The sequence below is a fragment of the Rhineura floridana genome, chromosome 4 (genome assembly GCF_030035675.1).
Source record: "Rhineura floridana isolate rRhiFlo1 chromosome 4, rRhiFlo1.hap2, whole genome shotgun sequence".
Classification (NCBI taxonomy): Eukaryota; Metazoa; Chordata; class Lepidosauria; order Squamata; family Rhineuridae; genus Rhineura; species Rhineura floridana.
In genome coordinates this window covers 139071596-139085132 of record NC_084483.1, presented here as the reverse complement: position 1 = coordinate 139085132, position 13537 = coordinate 139071596, and the positions used below count along the sequence as shown (strand labels likewise).

The 13537-nt window shown below is 40.1% G+C and overlaps 1 pseudogene; it reads right to left on the bottom strand.

The window, feature by feature from the left end:
- Positions 1-8266: 8266 nt before the first annotated feature.
- LOC133384606 (5S ribosomal RNA) lies at positions 8267-8385 on the bottom strand (annotated as a pseudogene).
- Between the last annotated feature and the right edge of the window lie 5152 nt (positions 8386-13537).

The window sequence follows — 13537 nt, the reverse complement described above, 5'->3', positions numbered from 1 at the left end:
TTGTGTTTTCTTTTTGAGTACAATAATGTTGCAATATATAGAAATAGAATCATGTACATCAGCCTTGTCCAACCTTTGGGCCACAGATGTTGCTGGACTACAGTTCCCATAATTCCTGACCATTGGCCATGCTGGCTGGGGCTGATGGGAGTTGCAGTCCAGCAACATCTGTGGCCCAAAGGTTGGACAAGGCTGATGTACATGAAGTGGAGGAAACTGTTTTAAAATATTCACAAAATAGTAATAGAATTTAGTTTGGAATCATTCTGATAGTAGTAACTGAGAGGTGGAACTACATAACAATTTAGTTGCAATATTCACCAAATATTCTCTCCCATTATAAATATGGATATGGGAATGTTGCATGAAACCTCTACCCCCACACCTCATCCACAAATAGAAATTAAGAACACCTGAATAGACCTTCTAAAACATAATTTATCATGCAGAAGGATGGAATGCCAGTGGCTTCCACAATTAATTTTTTTGTTAGTCAAGTAATTGCAAAAATGTTGTTTACAGCAAAGGTTTTGTGTCTAGAATGTTTATGCCATGAAGATAATCAAAAACAAGTAGGTCATCCATGTTGCCTGAGGATTGGGTCTACATATGAGGAGTACCTTACCCACCATGAACATCCTTTTACTCCTGAAGCATCCTTGTTCCTCAGGCAGGCATTTCAGTGTCTGATGGCTGACTGAGCCTCCACCTTTAGAACTCAGTAGCCATTTGACTTCTACCTCAGATTCTGTAAAGGGGCTATCTGTGTCTTGAGGAGGAGAGATTGAGTTGCTATGTCTTCTGAGGGCCCCAGATACCTGTGCTCTGCCTCTGGTTCCTCAACACAGACTGCTTCTCCCTGATGTTTGTCTCAGGGAGCTCCAGGTTATCCTCTGAAGAGGATTCCTCCAGCAGGGGCATGACACAGCCACACAAAAGTCAGATGTTCACCCACATAGACACACTCTCTCTCCTTCCAAGGAAGCAAAAGTCATCACATTTCAGCCAGGCAAAAGTATTCAGGAAGGACATGGAGCAGAACTAGGAAGGGATGTGGCCTAGGTACGAGTTATCTCAACAACCATATGCTGTAAATGCATTTGAAGGGCTGCTTTTGGCTCCTGAGCCTGGGGTTTCCCACCCCTGCTGTACACATTTATATAGGAGTACATCCCTTACTTTTGAGTAAACTTGTTTAGGATTGTTTTGTAAGAACTAATAGAGGACATAAATCTGGAATGGCAAGCATACAAAAAGATTAGAAGTTGGTAGCTGGGCACAGAGAGATGGAGTCTTTGCAAAGAACTAGTAAAGAGATAGTGACCATGGCAATTCATAACTTCTTAGTAAATATTCATTCCATGCTAATAAGAACCACAGATCTCAATGCTTTTTTCTGGACAGGAAAGTTGCATATTCCAAAGCTTCTGACTATTAATGAAGGAAGCTGTGAAGAGAATGCTGTATCTCATAAAATTAAAAAAAATACATATTCTTTGTTCATACTCTTCTCTAACTGCCATGAGGAAAATCCTGAGTGAATTCAACTCAATAGTTATGTTTTGCAGTAGCAAATGTAGAACAATGCTATGTGAATCAATAACTAATTACAGCTGTACTTCGCAGAGTGATGAAGGGTGCCTGCAGTGTCTGAGAACTTCCACAATTACATGCCATTTTGATAGGCAGCGAACCATTCTGAGCATGGAGAATAGCATTACACAGTCACATACACAGCTACAGCTGCTCATTTTCTTATTTTTATTTTTAAAATATATTATCCTTCTCTACCACAAAATGATGCTTATTCCCAAGTAATAGTGTATTTAGCATCAGGGTGGCAGCAGCAAACCCCATTTTAATTACGTAGTCATGATGGCACTGTGATTTATGTGAGTTTTTAGAATGTGAAATTGCACATTATAGGAGTATCTCATATTTAAATCAGATTAAATTTTAAATATCTCCCCCCCCCTCTAATGTAGAAAAAAAGGTAGAAGTTGTAAACCTGGAATGGGGGGGGGAGAGAGATGTCAATGGTGTGATTCACAACTGAAGAAATATTGCATAGCCTTCTAAAAGGAGAACATTATGCCTGACCTAGCTGCACCACCACTCAGGAGCACCTACATTTTCTGGCCAGCACACTGGTCTTGCAGCACACTATCACAAAAGAAAATCAAGAATGGCACCTGTGGGGAAGGTTCAGCTGCCTTGAGGGCAAGGCAGTGAAGGCTCATTAATTCAAACCAGCCTGCTTCAGCCTGCCTCAGCCAGCCCCCATCTGCCCACCTTCTTATTCACAACCAGGCCAAGGGGTAGCACTGCCTGTCACCTTCCTCCTCCTTAGTTTCAGAGTTGCCCATTTCAGACTGCAGCAGGGAGGGAAATGGGGACTAAACTAGAATTAGTTGGCTCTGCCTGTAATTGGCTCTGGCTTCACCTGCTGCTGGCTTCCCTGCCTTCTACCCCACTAGTCCCAACTGGCACTAGCCACCACTGATTACATATTGTTCTTTCAGAAGGAGCCAGAACTAACCTGATAATGATACACCATGGAACACCCATATTCACTTCAATGGTGTTTTGTTGACCGGGGCTTAATCTAGAACAGCCAGAGATGGTTTTAATCCCATTGTCTGTAGCTAAGTGGGCTAAAAGTCCAATCACTTGAAAGCCACACAGATGGCCAGCTAAGGAGTGCCAGTGCATGAAAACCTACACACTGAAGTGTCTGTCAGGTTGAACCTCAGGTTGATTAGACCTTGGTTCAAAAAAAAGGGCAGGTTTTTTAAAAATGATTTTATCATATTTCATTATGAGAACCTTTAGTTGAAAAATATTTTTCATAAAGAAATGAATACCTCATGGGATTGCTGTAGAATAAATGAGATGAGAGTTGTAAAGCATTTTGCATGTTGAAATATGCCACAGAAATGACTATAGTATGGTACAACACTGGGGGAGAGAGGAACGAAGACTGACATTGCCAGGTCCTCCGGGTGAATGAAAGAAAATGTGGTTTTACTTGTCCCCACGAGACTGAATGGTAACCATTCCTTTATATGGCAGAAAGTAAAGAGGCATAACTCTGGGACCCTACTTGGGTTGATCCCAGCTACTTTGTTATGCCTGTTCCTATTTGTACACCCTTTCCTCTTCATCTCTGTAGCCCCATTCTTGGTTCTGCCTCTTGGTCACACCAGAGTGTGATGGAATCTACTATTTATTGACGGCTCTAGTATTCATTCATTCATCATCATCCTCTACTTCCTTGTTCACTGGTTCAAAGAGATTGCTCCCAGTCTGATTTAAAACAATGTTTACCTATTCTTATGTTATTTATTTGGATTAATTTTAACCTGCTTTTAAAACTATTAGAATCATAGAATTATTTTCAAAGCAGCTTACAAATCAGAATTTAAAATGTTCTTTGGTCTTTCTCTCTTTTCTTCAAATCCTATATGTCACCTATATATGATTTGTCCTCATTAATTCCTCCATGAATGCAAGTTGATGTCATACCCTTCCATTCTGTCTTGAGTGTGTTGTTTCCATTGCTGGCCAATGGCTGTCATCACTGGATTGGTGCAACACATTTCAGATTTACCAAGGGAATGTTTTTGATCTCTACGAATCCAATCTGGAAGGTGGGAGATCTGCCTACTGTCTTCACAATGGCTAGCCCATTGATGATTAGCTTCATAGATGGTCTGTACTGCATATGTTAAATCCATTTTATTATTAATTTTAAAAATGAATGCCCCATTCCTTTTCATCAGGCAAACTCAACATGGTTTATGAAACACAGCCTCCTAATAACATAAAACCATCAAATTACAAACGTTATCCAATAAAACACAACCATAAAAGGAACAGTATTAAAATAACAAGCTAGGAGGATATTCAGCTAAATGTCTTCTTGAAGCACCATGTTGTAAGCAAATACCTACAATAACATAGTGTTGGACCTAATGTATCTCACCTGGAAGGGCGTTTCACTAGAAGAGTACCAACACAGAAAAGGCCTGGCCTGTTCTGTTGTATATCACATGACTGAAGAATCTAGAGCAAGGACACAGATATGGAATAGAACATGTGGGAAAGAATATAGAAGGAAAATTATCTTTAAGATATCCAGGTAACAAACCATTTAAGATTTTAGAGGTTAAAACCATTACCTTGAACTGAGTCTGGATTAAACAAATCAAATGAAAATCGGTTTAATATGTTCTCAAGAGCTAGAGTTGCCAGGTGTCCATTTTTTGCCCAGAGATTCTGGATTTTTGGGGTCCTCTCCAGGTAAGTCACCTTAATGTCCAGACTCTCAGCTTTCATTTTTTAAAAAATAAGTTTCTAGGTGGCCTGGTTCTTGAGATATACACCAAAACATCAGCCTCCCCCCCCAATGTCTGTTAAACGAGCTCATAGATGGCTGCTCTAACCCGCCATTTCTGGTTGGTAGCCAATAAGTGTTGACCTCTAGGGGGTACCAATACCACATTGCAAGGCCTGAAAACTGTTGTTTTATAAATTGAGTAAGTATATAGCTTTCCATTTTTCTCTCTTGTGTGCAGGAGTCAAACAAGTTTAAATTTTCCACGGCTGTTGAAGAGGGCAGGGTTTTGAAAACCTTCCCAATATGAAGCTTTAATCCAATACTCGCTTTTCTGGGAGTAAAGCTGCAATGCTAATCCCACATACCTGGAGTAAACTCCATTGAATTCAGTAGGACTTACTTTTGAGTAGACATGGTTAGGATTGTGCTGAAAATTAATGGGACTTTTGGGTGAACACAGCAAAGAATTGTTTTTGTGTTGTAAATCTGTCTCTCCCCCTCCAATCCTATTTTTAAAGCAATTAGGCAGGGCTTACATGCTTTACAATGGGCTTCTGGTGACTGGTTTTGCCTGAGGGCACTTAAACCCTTCTTGCCCAAAGAAAGTAGGCTAGATTAAATGTTCCCTATCCAGGCTCTATCTTTTAGCTAAGATTTCTTAATTTCTAATCAGAGAAATATTTTTGTTTGAATTGTATGCTCCAAACAACTGTGGTTGATGCTTCATGTACCAAAGTTAATGACATCACTCAGGCCCGCCCCTGTGACATCACTAGGGCCCACCCCTGAAATCTCAGGGTTTGGGATGCTTCTGTTCTGGCAACCCTATCAATACCTAGTCCCTGTCAACAACCTGGCAGCAGTATTTTTCACCAGATGAAGTTTACAAAAGCTTTCAAGAGCATCCTGATATAGAATGTATTACAGTAGTCTAATCTGGAAATCACTAGGGTATAAGTTACTGAGGCAAGGCCTGGAACAGCTGATGCATCAGGCAAAGCTGATATATGGACTATTTGGTATATGGTCATGCAGAGATATTCTGCATTTCCCTCGAAATGCCTTGTGTGAATTGTGAACTTGTGATTCATTTTTGTATCTACTTTTAAAAATGACTCCACATTTTCTGTTATCTACCATCGTGTAGGCAAAGGACTCTCATAAAACATGCAAAGTGGTTCTGGGATTTCCATGGTTCCTGGTTGCCCTGGATACAATTACTGCCTAATGGAGACACTACCGATTGCCCTTCATGCCTCTATGACCACATGTTTTGGGGCAGGAAAAAGAAGTAGGTGTGGCTTGTAGTGAGGGGTGCATTTTGAGTCACTGAAATTTGGGCTCAGATTCCAGTGAAGCTGTGAAGGTTCAAATGTAGCAATATTGTCATTTGAAACCCTTGAACCTTGCTTTATCATCACTATCTAAAATGCAAAACGTTCTCCCCTCCCTCAAATTTATTTAGGACAAAAGTTTGATATTAATTAAGGAATCTTTCCAGTCATTCTGTAGTCTGTTGGGTAAGTTTAACACTGACTTGTAATTGTGAATGTGTTCACTGCAAAGTCACAAATTACAAAGTCATGAAATGCAAACTATTTTTTATCCCATTTCAATTCAAGACATCTAAATTCCCAGCAGATGTGAATCTGAATTCAATTATTTATTCATGCATTCAGATTTTTATATCTGATATGTCTACAAATGAAATCTCATACATGTGAAAAAATGTGCCATGCTTGGGGAATTGGGTGATGCTCCATCTCCTGCAGTTTGTGCTGTGACTCTCTCTTCTCTTTTCCAGCCTGGAAGAAACATGAGGGTGGGAGGGGTGAGTCCAGCAATATACTAGAAGAACAACAGATTCTGAAAATTTGACTCCAAAAAACATATCCAATAAAGTGAAACTTTGAAACCAGTGCACAATCTAGCACAAATGGAGTCCAGATCCTTAACAGTATCCACAAGCCCCATGCAGACAACCAAGCCAAGCACTCCAGGCAATACACTGAAATCAATGATTCTAACTATCCACCATGGGATAACCAGAAAGATCAGGCCAGCAAACAAGCTGATTTCCTGAATGATAAACAGGCAGGGTTCCAAAAGACAGACAGAAATAGCCATATAAGCATGAATTGGTTTTGCTGGCAGCTCTAAACTGGCTACCTTGGTTTAGGGCTACCTTGATTTCCCAAAAGGCTTTCTATAAATTCTCAGCAGGCAACCAGGGAGCAACTGGTCAGTGGGCACCAGCTGGGCACTAAAACAATAAGGCGAAAGAAACCTGCTGAAGAGATTTGATCATGGCTCACTGAAATTTCCTGGCAAGGAATACAACACCCACCACACCCCAACAGGTAAAACTTGGTAATTGGTGAAAACTGCAGTGATGGACAGGTTGTAATACCCTGGCATGAGATGCTTCTTCCAGCAGGTCCAAACAGGATTAGCCTGCATGAGAGATTGGTCCAGGACTCAGGCAGATGAAAGATACAGCATTGGGACTGTGACTGCCAGGCAAGAGTGCATAGATAGAAAGCTACAGCAGAGCAGGCAGAAGTGTGTGAGTTCTGTGTATTCATTGCCATGGGAGCTGGATTCTGGAGTCAGCAGCACTGTATACCCAATCTCTCAAATCCATTCGGGGGCTGCTCCATCCTGCCTTCCACACTGATAGGATCTATATAGAAACAATGCTAACGTGAAGAAATAGGGACAAATTGACCATGGGAAACTGCAAAGTTTTAGATTCCACAGAAACAAGCTACTTTTGTTACCTTCTGCAGAGAAGGTTGGATACAAATTTATAGGCAATTACATGTAGATATTTGCCCCCTAATAAAATAAAGAGTTTGGAGCAATAGTTTAAATACGGATGCTGGAGAATTTCATTCACTCCACATTTTAAGCAAACCAAACTAATCTGGGCTTCTCAAATTAAAATGTGAATTGGAACAGAGTTATCCTTGTGAATGCACATGTCCAAATTTTGCAGTGCAGTTCTCAACTACACGAAAATGCACATAAATGTAGATTTGTGGGGATGTAGACAAAATTATCTATTTTAGGGAAAATGTGTACAAAATGTGTAATTTTAGTGGAAAATATGTGGAATTTAAATGTGAATGTTCATGTGATTTAAAAATCACAGGCAATGTAATGGAATGTATTTATGACTGAACGCATGCAAAACTGAGATGGGCAAGAGATAGATTCACCCATCTCCAATTTAAAATGTCAAGGATATGAATACTTCTGTTAAAGAGATTGAGACCTCAAGTGGAGACATGCTATGCATAGAGGCTAGAATTTGGATTTCATATATATTTTATAAAATGTGTGCTTCTGTGTCTATGCACATAAACACCGAGTGCACTAGAGCTCTACTGGCTTGACAGGCTTCTAGGGAATATTAAATGATAAATGGAAAGAACTCCTGGGAAGCCTGGTGTCGGTTTTTGAAGGATTAGCCCCATTTATAAGAAAACTGAATCTCCCTTCCACTTTGTAAGGTCAACGACATAATTCATGTCTCTCTAGCATGCTGCTACCAGCATGCTTCTGCAGCAGAGTTCTTCTTTTCCCTTTCCCAATGGATGCCCACCCATAAAGTGTTTATCACTTGTAAAATTTATATTGCATTTGTTATAGCTTATAGAAAAAAGAAAGCAATTTTAAATAATGGTGGATTGCACTTGCATTATCCGACTGGAGCTGTTTTTCAATGGATGGTTATCTTTCATCATGCCAATGTGAAACACATACATTGGGCATATATACTCACATTGGATAGCACCATGCATTTGTTGTTATATGCCTTCAAGTTGATTATGACTTATGGCAACCCTATGAATCTTTTGGATATATTCATAAGGTTTTCATGGTAAGAGGTATTCAGAGGTGGTTTACCATTGCCTTCCTTTAAGGCTACAGCACCTGGGATTCCCAGGAGGTCTCCCATCCAAGTACTAACCAGGCCTGACCCTGCTTAGCTTTGGAGATCAGATGAGATCAGGCATGTTCAGGCTAGTATGGTCGTAGTGAGCCATGCATTACATACAAAACCCCCCATAAGGATGCATGGTACTTCCCACCATGCATATAAATGTATCCATATAAATGTATGCCGAAAGTACACGTTTGTCAACACGATTAAGGATAATCTTCCAGTGAAAAACTCCAGCAGGACAATGTAAGATAATGGAAGTACAATAAGTTATATAATCGATTGCAAAAATGTAAATATCTTTTTTTTTGTTCCCTCTTTCCTTCCTGGGAATATTCTATAACAAATACAACATCAATTTCACAAGTGACACACACTTTATTTCTCTGTTCCTGGGATTAAAGCTCCCATTTGGAAAAAAAAAATTCATTAGGCTCATAAAACATGCATTGTTTCTTTCCCACTCCACATAAAACATTTCTCAATCAAGCCAGTTGGTATCTGATGGCATTTCAGATACACTTGCTTACATAACCATCTCCTCACATTTCAGAAGGGGAATAAATGAAATGCCATGTACTTCCATTAGAAGAAAAGAAGCATTAGGAGTTTAACTCTTGTTAAGTGTATATTGGTGCTAGCAGATCTTGGAAAAGTTACTTTTTTGAACTACAACTCCCATCAGCCCTAGGCAACATGGCCACTGGATTAGGCTGATGGGAGCTGTAGTTCAAAAAAGTAACTTTTCCAAGCTCTGGGTGCTAGATACTATATTGGCTATATTTAAGGTCACAGAAAATGAAACATGTTTGGTTAGGTATATTACTATGGTTGGGAATTTGTTCCATGTACTTTCAAATAAATATATCATACATATAATTAAACATTTCAGGATCTGCATAAAATAATTATATTTATATAAGCAAACAACATATAAGACTATGCAAGTATATTAGAACTGTACAGCTCATCATAAGAACAAATCAGCCCTATTTCATTCCTGCATTCACCCAACATGCAAGGGAGATATGGGGCCATGCCAAATAGTTATGCCCCAAACACTGAGTGTCATCTAGTCCCACCCAAGTCACTCAGAGTTCTGGATCATGTGGAAGCCTTCACATGTCCAGCCATACATACAGAGGCGCCATTGCTGCAGGTATTCACACTGTAGATACAGATGACAGGCAGCAGGCCTAGTCAACATGCATGGTATCAGGGGTGTGGCTACTTGGGGCAGCCCTGCCTCCCTTTCATGCATTAGCAAACCATGTGAGACAAACTTCTGAGTAGGGCTATAAAGAACTGTAGATTTTTGGGCTCCTGGCAGTTACACTATGGGGTGCCAAACAGCACTATTCCATTTAGTATCTATGTTGTTGCGTGCCTCCCCAATCTCCGAGCAGTGAAATTTCAGGGGGTCCCTGCGCTCATCCAGGGTTGGTTTCCTTTGGGAAGATCACCGGAGACTGCAGTGTCTTTATGAAATATGGTTTATTTATTTACACACATTCTAACCTGAGCTTAGGATGGAGGGATTCAAGGCATCAGCAGTTCAATATCCAGCTTTCCCTTCAGTGTTACAGGAGGCACCCCAAATGCCATGTTGCAGAGAGCCAGTCTCTCTGCCTGCTTCAAGTTCCCAGCGATTCTTCAGGCAATTCTAAACACTCCAAACACAAACCTCTGCAAGCTGCCAGGAAGAGGGGGGGGAAGCTCTCCTGAAGAGTTTCAATGACAAAAGGGTCTTTCTGGCCCATTCACCAGTTGCTGGGCAACTGATAGACCCTTTCTCCTACCTGGCCACTCTATTAGCTTAACAAAAGAGACTCATCTGACCAGCAGAGCGAGTTCCTCATTCCAAGGCACAGGATTCCAATTCAGAGGCTGGAAAGGGACTCACAGGGATCATCCATTCCAACCCCCATACTCATAACAATATGAAGATGCTGGGAGCAGTAATTATGAGATGTGGGAAAACCAGAAATTAGGCCTGAGTTACAGCCTTGGTGGTCAGCCAGCCAGCTAACCATTGTGTACAAAGCAATATTTCTATTGCTCTGGGACTGTTTTCACCCTTTGCCATCAAGGACTCATTAAAAAAAAATAGCCACTATGGTTGTGATGTAGGGTTGCCAGGTTCATGGCCTGAGACTGATCCTGTATCTTTAGGAGAAGAGAAAGTCAGCCAAGTGTAGGTGTTTTTGCAAAACTGTAATGAGAAAAACCACAAGGTGGAATTCTCCCTTCCCCTGCACAACTTTTAAAGATACAGAAGACCTTTTGGAGGCTGGGCCTGGCAACCAAGAGTTCTTCTGTATCTTTAAAAGTTGTGCAGGGGAAGGGAGAATTCCACCTTGTGGTTTTTCTCATTATAGTGTTGCAAGAACACCTGCATTTGGCTGACTTTCTCTTCTCCTAAAGATACAGGATCAGTCTCAGGCCATGAACCTGGCAACCTTAATTGTGAGTATTGTGAGTGCTTTAAAAGAGTTAAGTATAACTTAGGGTAGATTGCTTTTTCAGATCACTTTACCTCTTTATTTTACCCTTTAGCAATAAGCACCCAATCCTGCTCTACCCATTATAATAACTGCAGAATAAACAGAGTCTTACTTCTTACTGCAGGCAAAAAAAAACATGCTTCTTTATTGCTGGCTGGGTGGAAAATACAACTGAAACTGAAAAGCAGAGCCACGGAATGTCCAAGGGGTGGAGTCTAACTCTAGCTCATAATACAAAGTTCTAATATTTAAATCTTCCAAGAGCCATGTTACTATATAGGCTGTTTTTTTCAGGGTCACTTAAGTAATTATAGGGTGATTGTGATCATGCAACATCCATCTTCAGTCAGGAAAGTCTTGAGAGAGCAGATGAGGCTTTTGCTGTGCACTTGCCCTGGCTTGTAAATTGAATTTTTCAGTGGGTTCTATTCTTAAATTGCTCCTATTCTTAAAACAAGTTATTGTTCTTTAAATGGAGGTTGTCAGTGTCTGTCATGTCACAAATTAAAAAGAAGACAATTCCCCTCCCCCAAAAAACCTAGGGAGGGCGAAGCACAGCTCTAGGTGGGAGGTGCCCCCATTTCCTCCCCCACCCCCCAGCTACAGGCCTGCATATAGTCTACTGCCTTTAACAGCTCAACCATAACTTAGCTAACATACTTAAAACTTCTGTGGGAAGATATGGGTTGTTCATCTTATCTTAGCCATTGTGTTAAAAAACACCCACATCATATATCTGCATATATCAGCAGTATTTGGCCAGTAATGTATGGGTCAAACTAATGTTAAATACAGATGTAACTTTCTTCCCAAAAAATTTAAATTAAATTTTTTAAAAAATGAAAATCAGTCTCAGAGGGATGCCATCAAAAACAGAAATACTGGGTGAGGAGAGCGTACATAATCCTTTCCCTATTCAACATTGTCCCTCACTCAAAATCCCCCCCAAATGCTTTTTTTCCTCCATGCAGGAAAAAGCTACTGTGGAGGATATTTGGTGGAAAATGACCAGCAGGAAAAGAGTTAAACTCCCTCTTTCCCTTGCCACTTCTAAAGTCAAATTTGCAGCCTCCCAAGGCTGCTTTTCATTTTTCAAAAATCAGTAGAAGTGTTACAGGCATCCTCAAACAACATCTAGTTTGGCCCCACATCTCTTTGTTATCAGATTAAATGAGAAAGGGCAAAATTAGTAAATTGACAGCACAGGGGCCAGGAGGGGGCTTTGACCAGTGAGAATTCACAGCCAGGTGACTGATTTATTTCTTATGGGAAAAGGTGGAGATATTTCCCAGGAAATGTCAATTTAGGCCAATTATGGGGGGCCCATTGTAATTTCCCTAGAGTAAATTAATATCTTAATAAGGGCATTGAAGTGGATATTTGCATTAGATATGGGAAAGATTCAAGGAACTAATTACGCATGCAGTCAATGTTATTGCTTTTTAGTTGGGAAATTCCAGGTAAAGCAGCTATTAGAAAGATTCTTTGGCAAAAACCACTAGAGCTTTCCCTGAAGTGAGAATATAACTTTCTCTGATTCTTGAAATGGCACCACACATTACTCAGAGAAAAGCAAAATGAACATACAATTTCAGAGGATGTGCAGAGTTCCAGATGAACCAAGTTTCTCTGTGACACCTCACTATCCAACCTGTTAGAGTTTCAAGTTACACAGAGCCCTGCCGGGATCAAGAAGAAAGTAAGGAAATGCTCTTGAAAACATTTTTAAAAATAGCACTAAGATATGTTTGTCTCTAGCATTGACTGGTGCACCCAGGCTGAAGAAATGAAGAAAATATTGTAGCCCTTATGTTAGCAAAGGTGGAGATTAATTTTACAAAGCATCTTAAATACAATGTTATTAGAAGCTGAATCTGCTGAACAGGTGGATGCAGTTCACATCATAATCAAAGGACCAAAACAGATGTGATGTTAACTGAGTGAATGCAATTAATATGCACATTTAAAAAAAATGAAAATATCAGCCACAAAGGGTCCCAATCAGAACTGAAGCTGAAGGTGGGGAAAGGGGGTTTAACCCTTCACCCTTGCTGTAGACTCAATAAAAATCCCTGCTTCCTTGCAAATGCTAATTGTATAGCGAGGTAAGCTTCCATCAGTGCCAATGAATGATTCATTCCTGATGGGAGGGTGTTTTTTTTACAGAACCATGGCAGGGCGTTAAATGTTCCCCTACCCACAGTTACAGTCCTGATACTGTTTAGCCCCCTTCCAGTTACTGTTTACATTTTTAAACATGCATATTAATTGTATTCAGTCAATGACATCATGTCTACTTTGGTCCAAATTCCCATCTTTCTGGATGGGAAAATCTAGATGACATGACCATCTTATTCCTCCAGCTCTAGAAATGGTTACTTGCATGTCTCAATTCATTATCTTCCAAAGCTGAGCAAAATCCAGTTGGTCTATTACAACAAAATTCACACGGTAATATTGAACATTGTTTTATAGGTGGTACTATAACAGCAGACTTGAAAATTTTAGAAAGGAGGAAATGGATATCATTAGCTCCTTTGAAAGGTTAAAAAATAGCACATTCCAGTGTTTCAGTATGTGAAACAGCTGTCTGATAGCTTCTTCCTTGTCAGTGTTAGATGGAAATGTGAAATTCAGCATATGATTATCAGTATGCTGCCTACTTGAGCTATAGTTATACAGATAATAAAGTCATCTGGGGTCATTTCACTGATGGAGTGTCAAGAGAAAGAGACACATATTTTC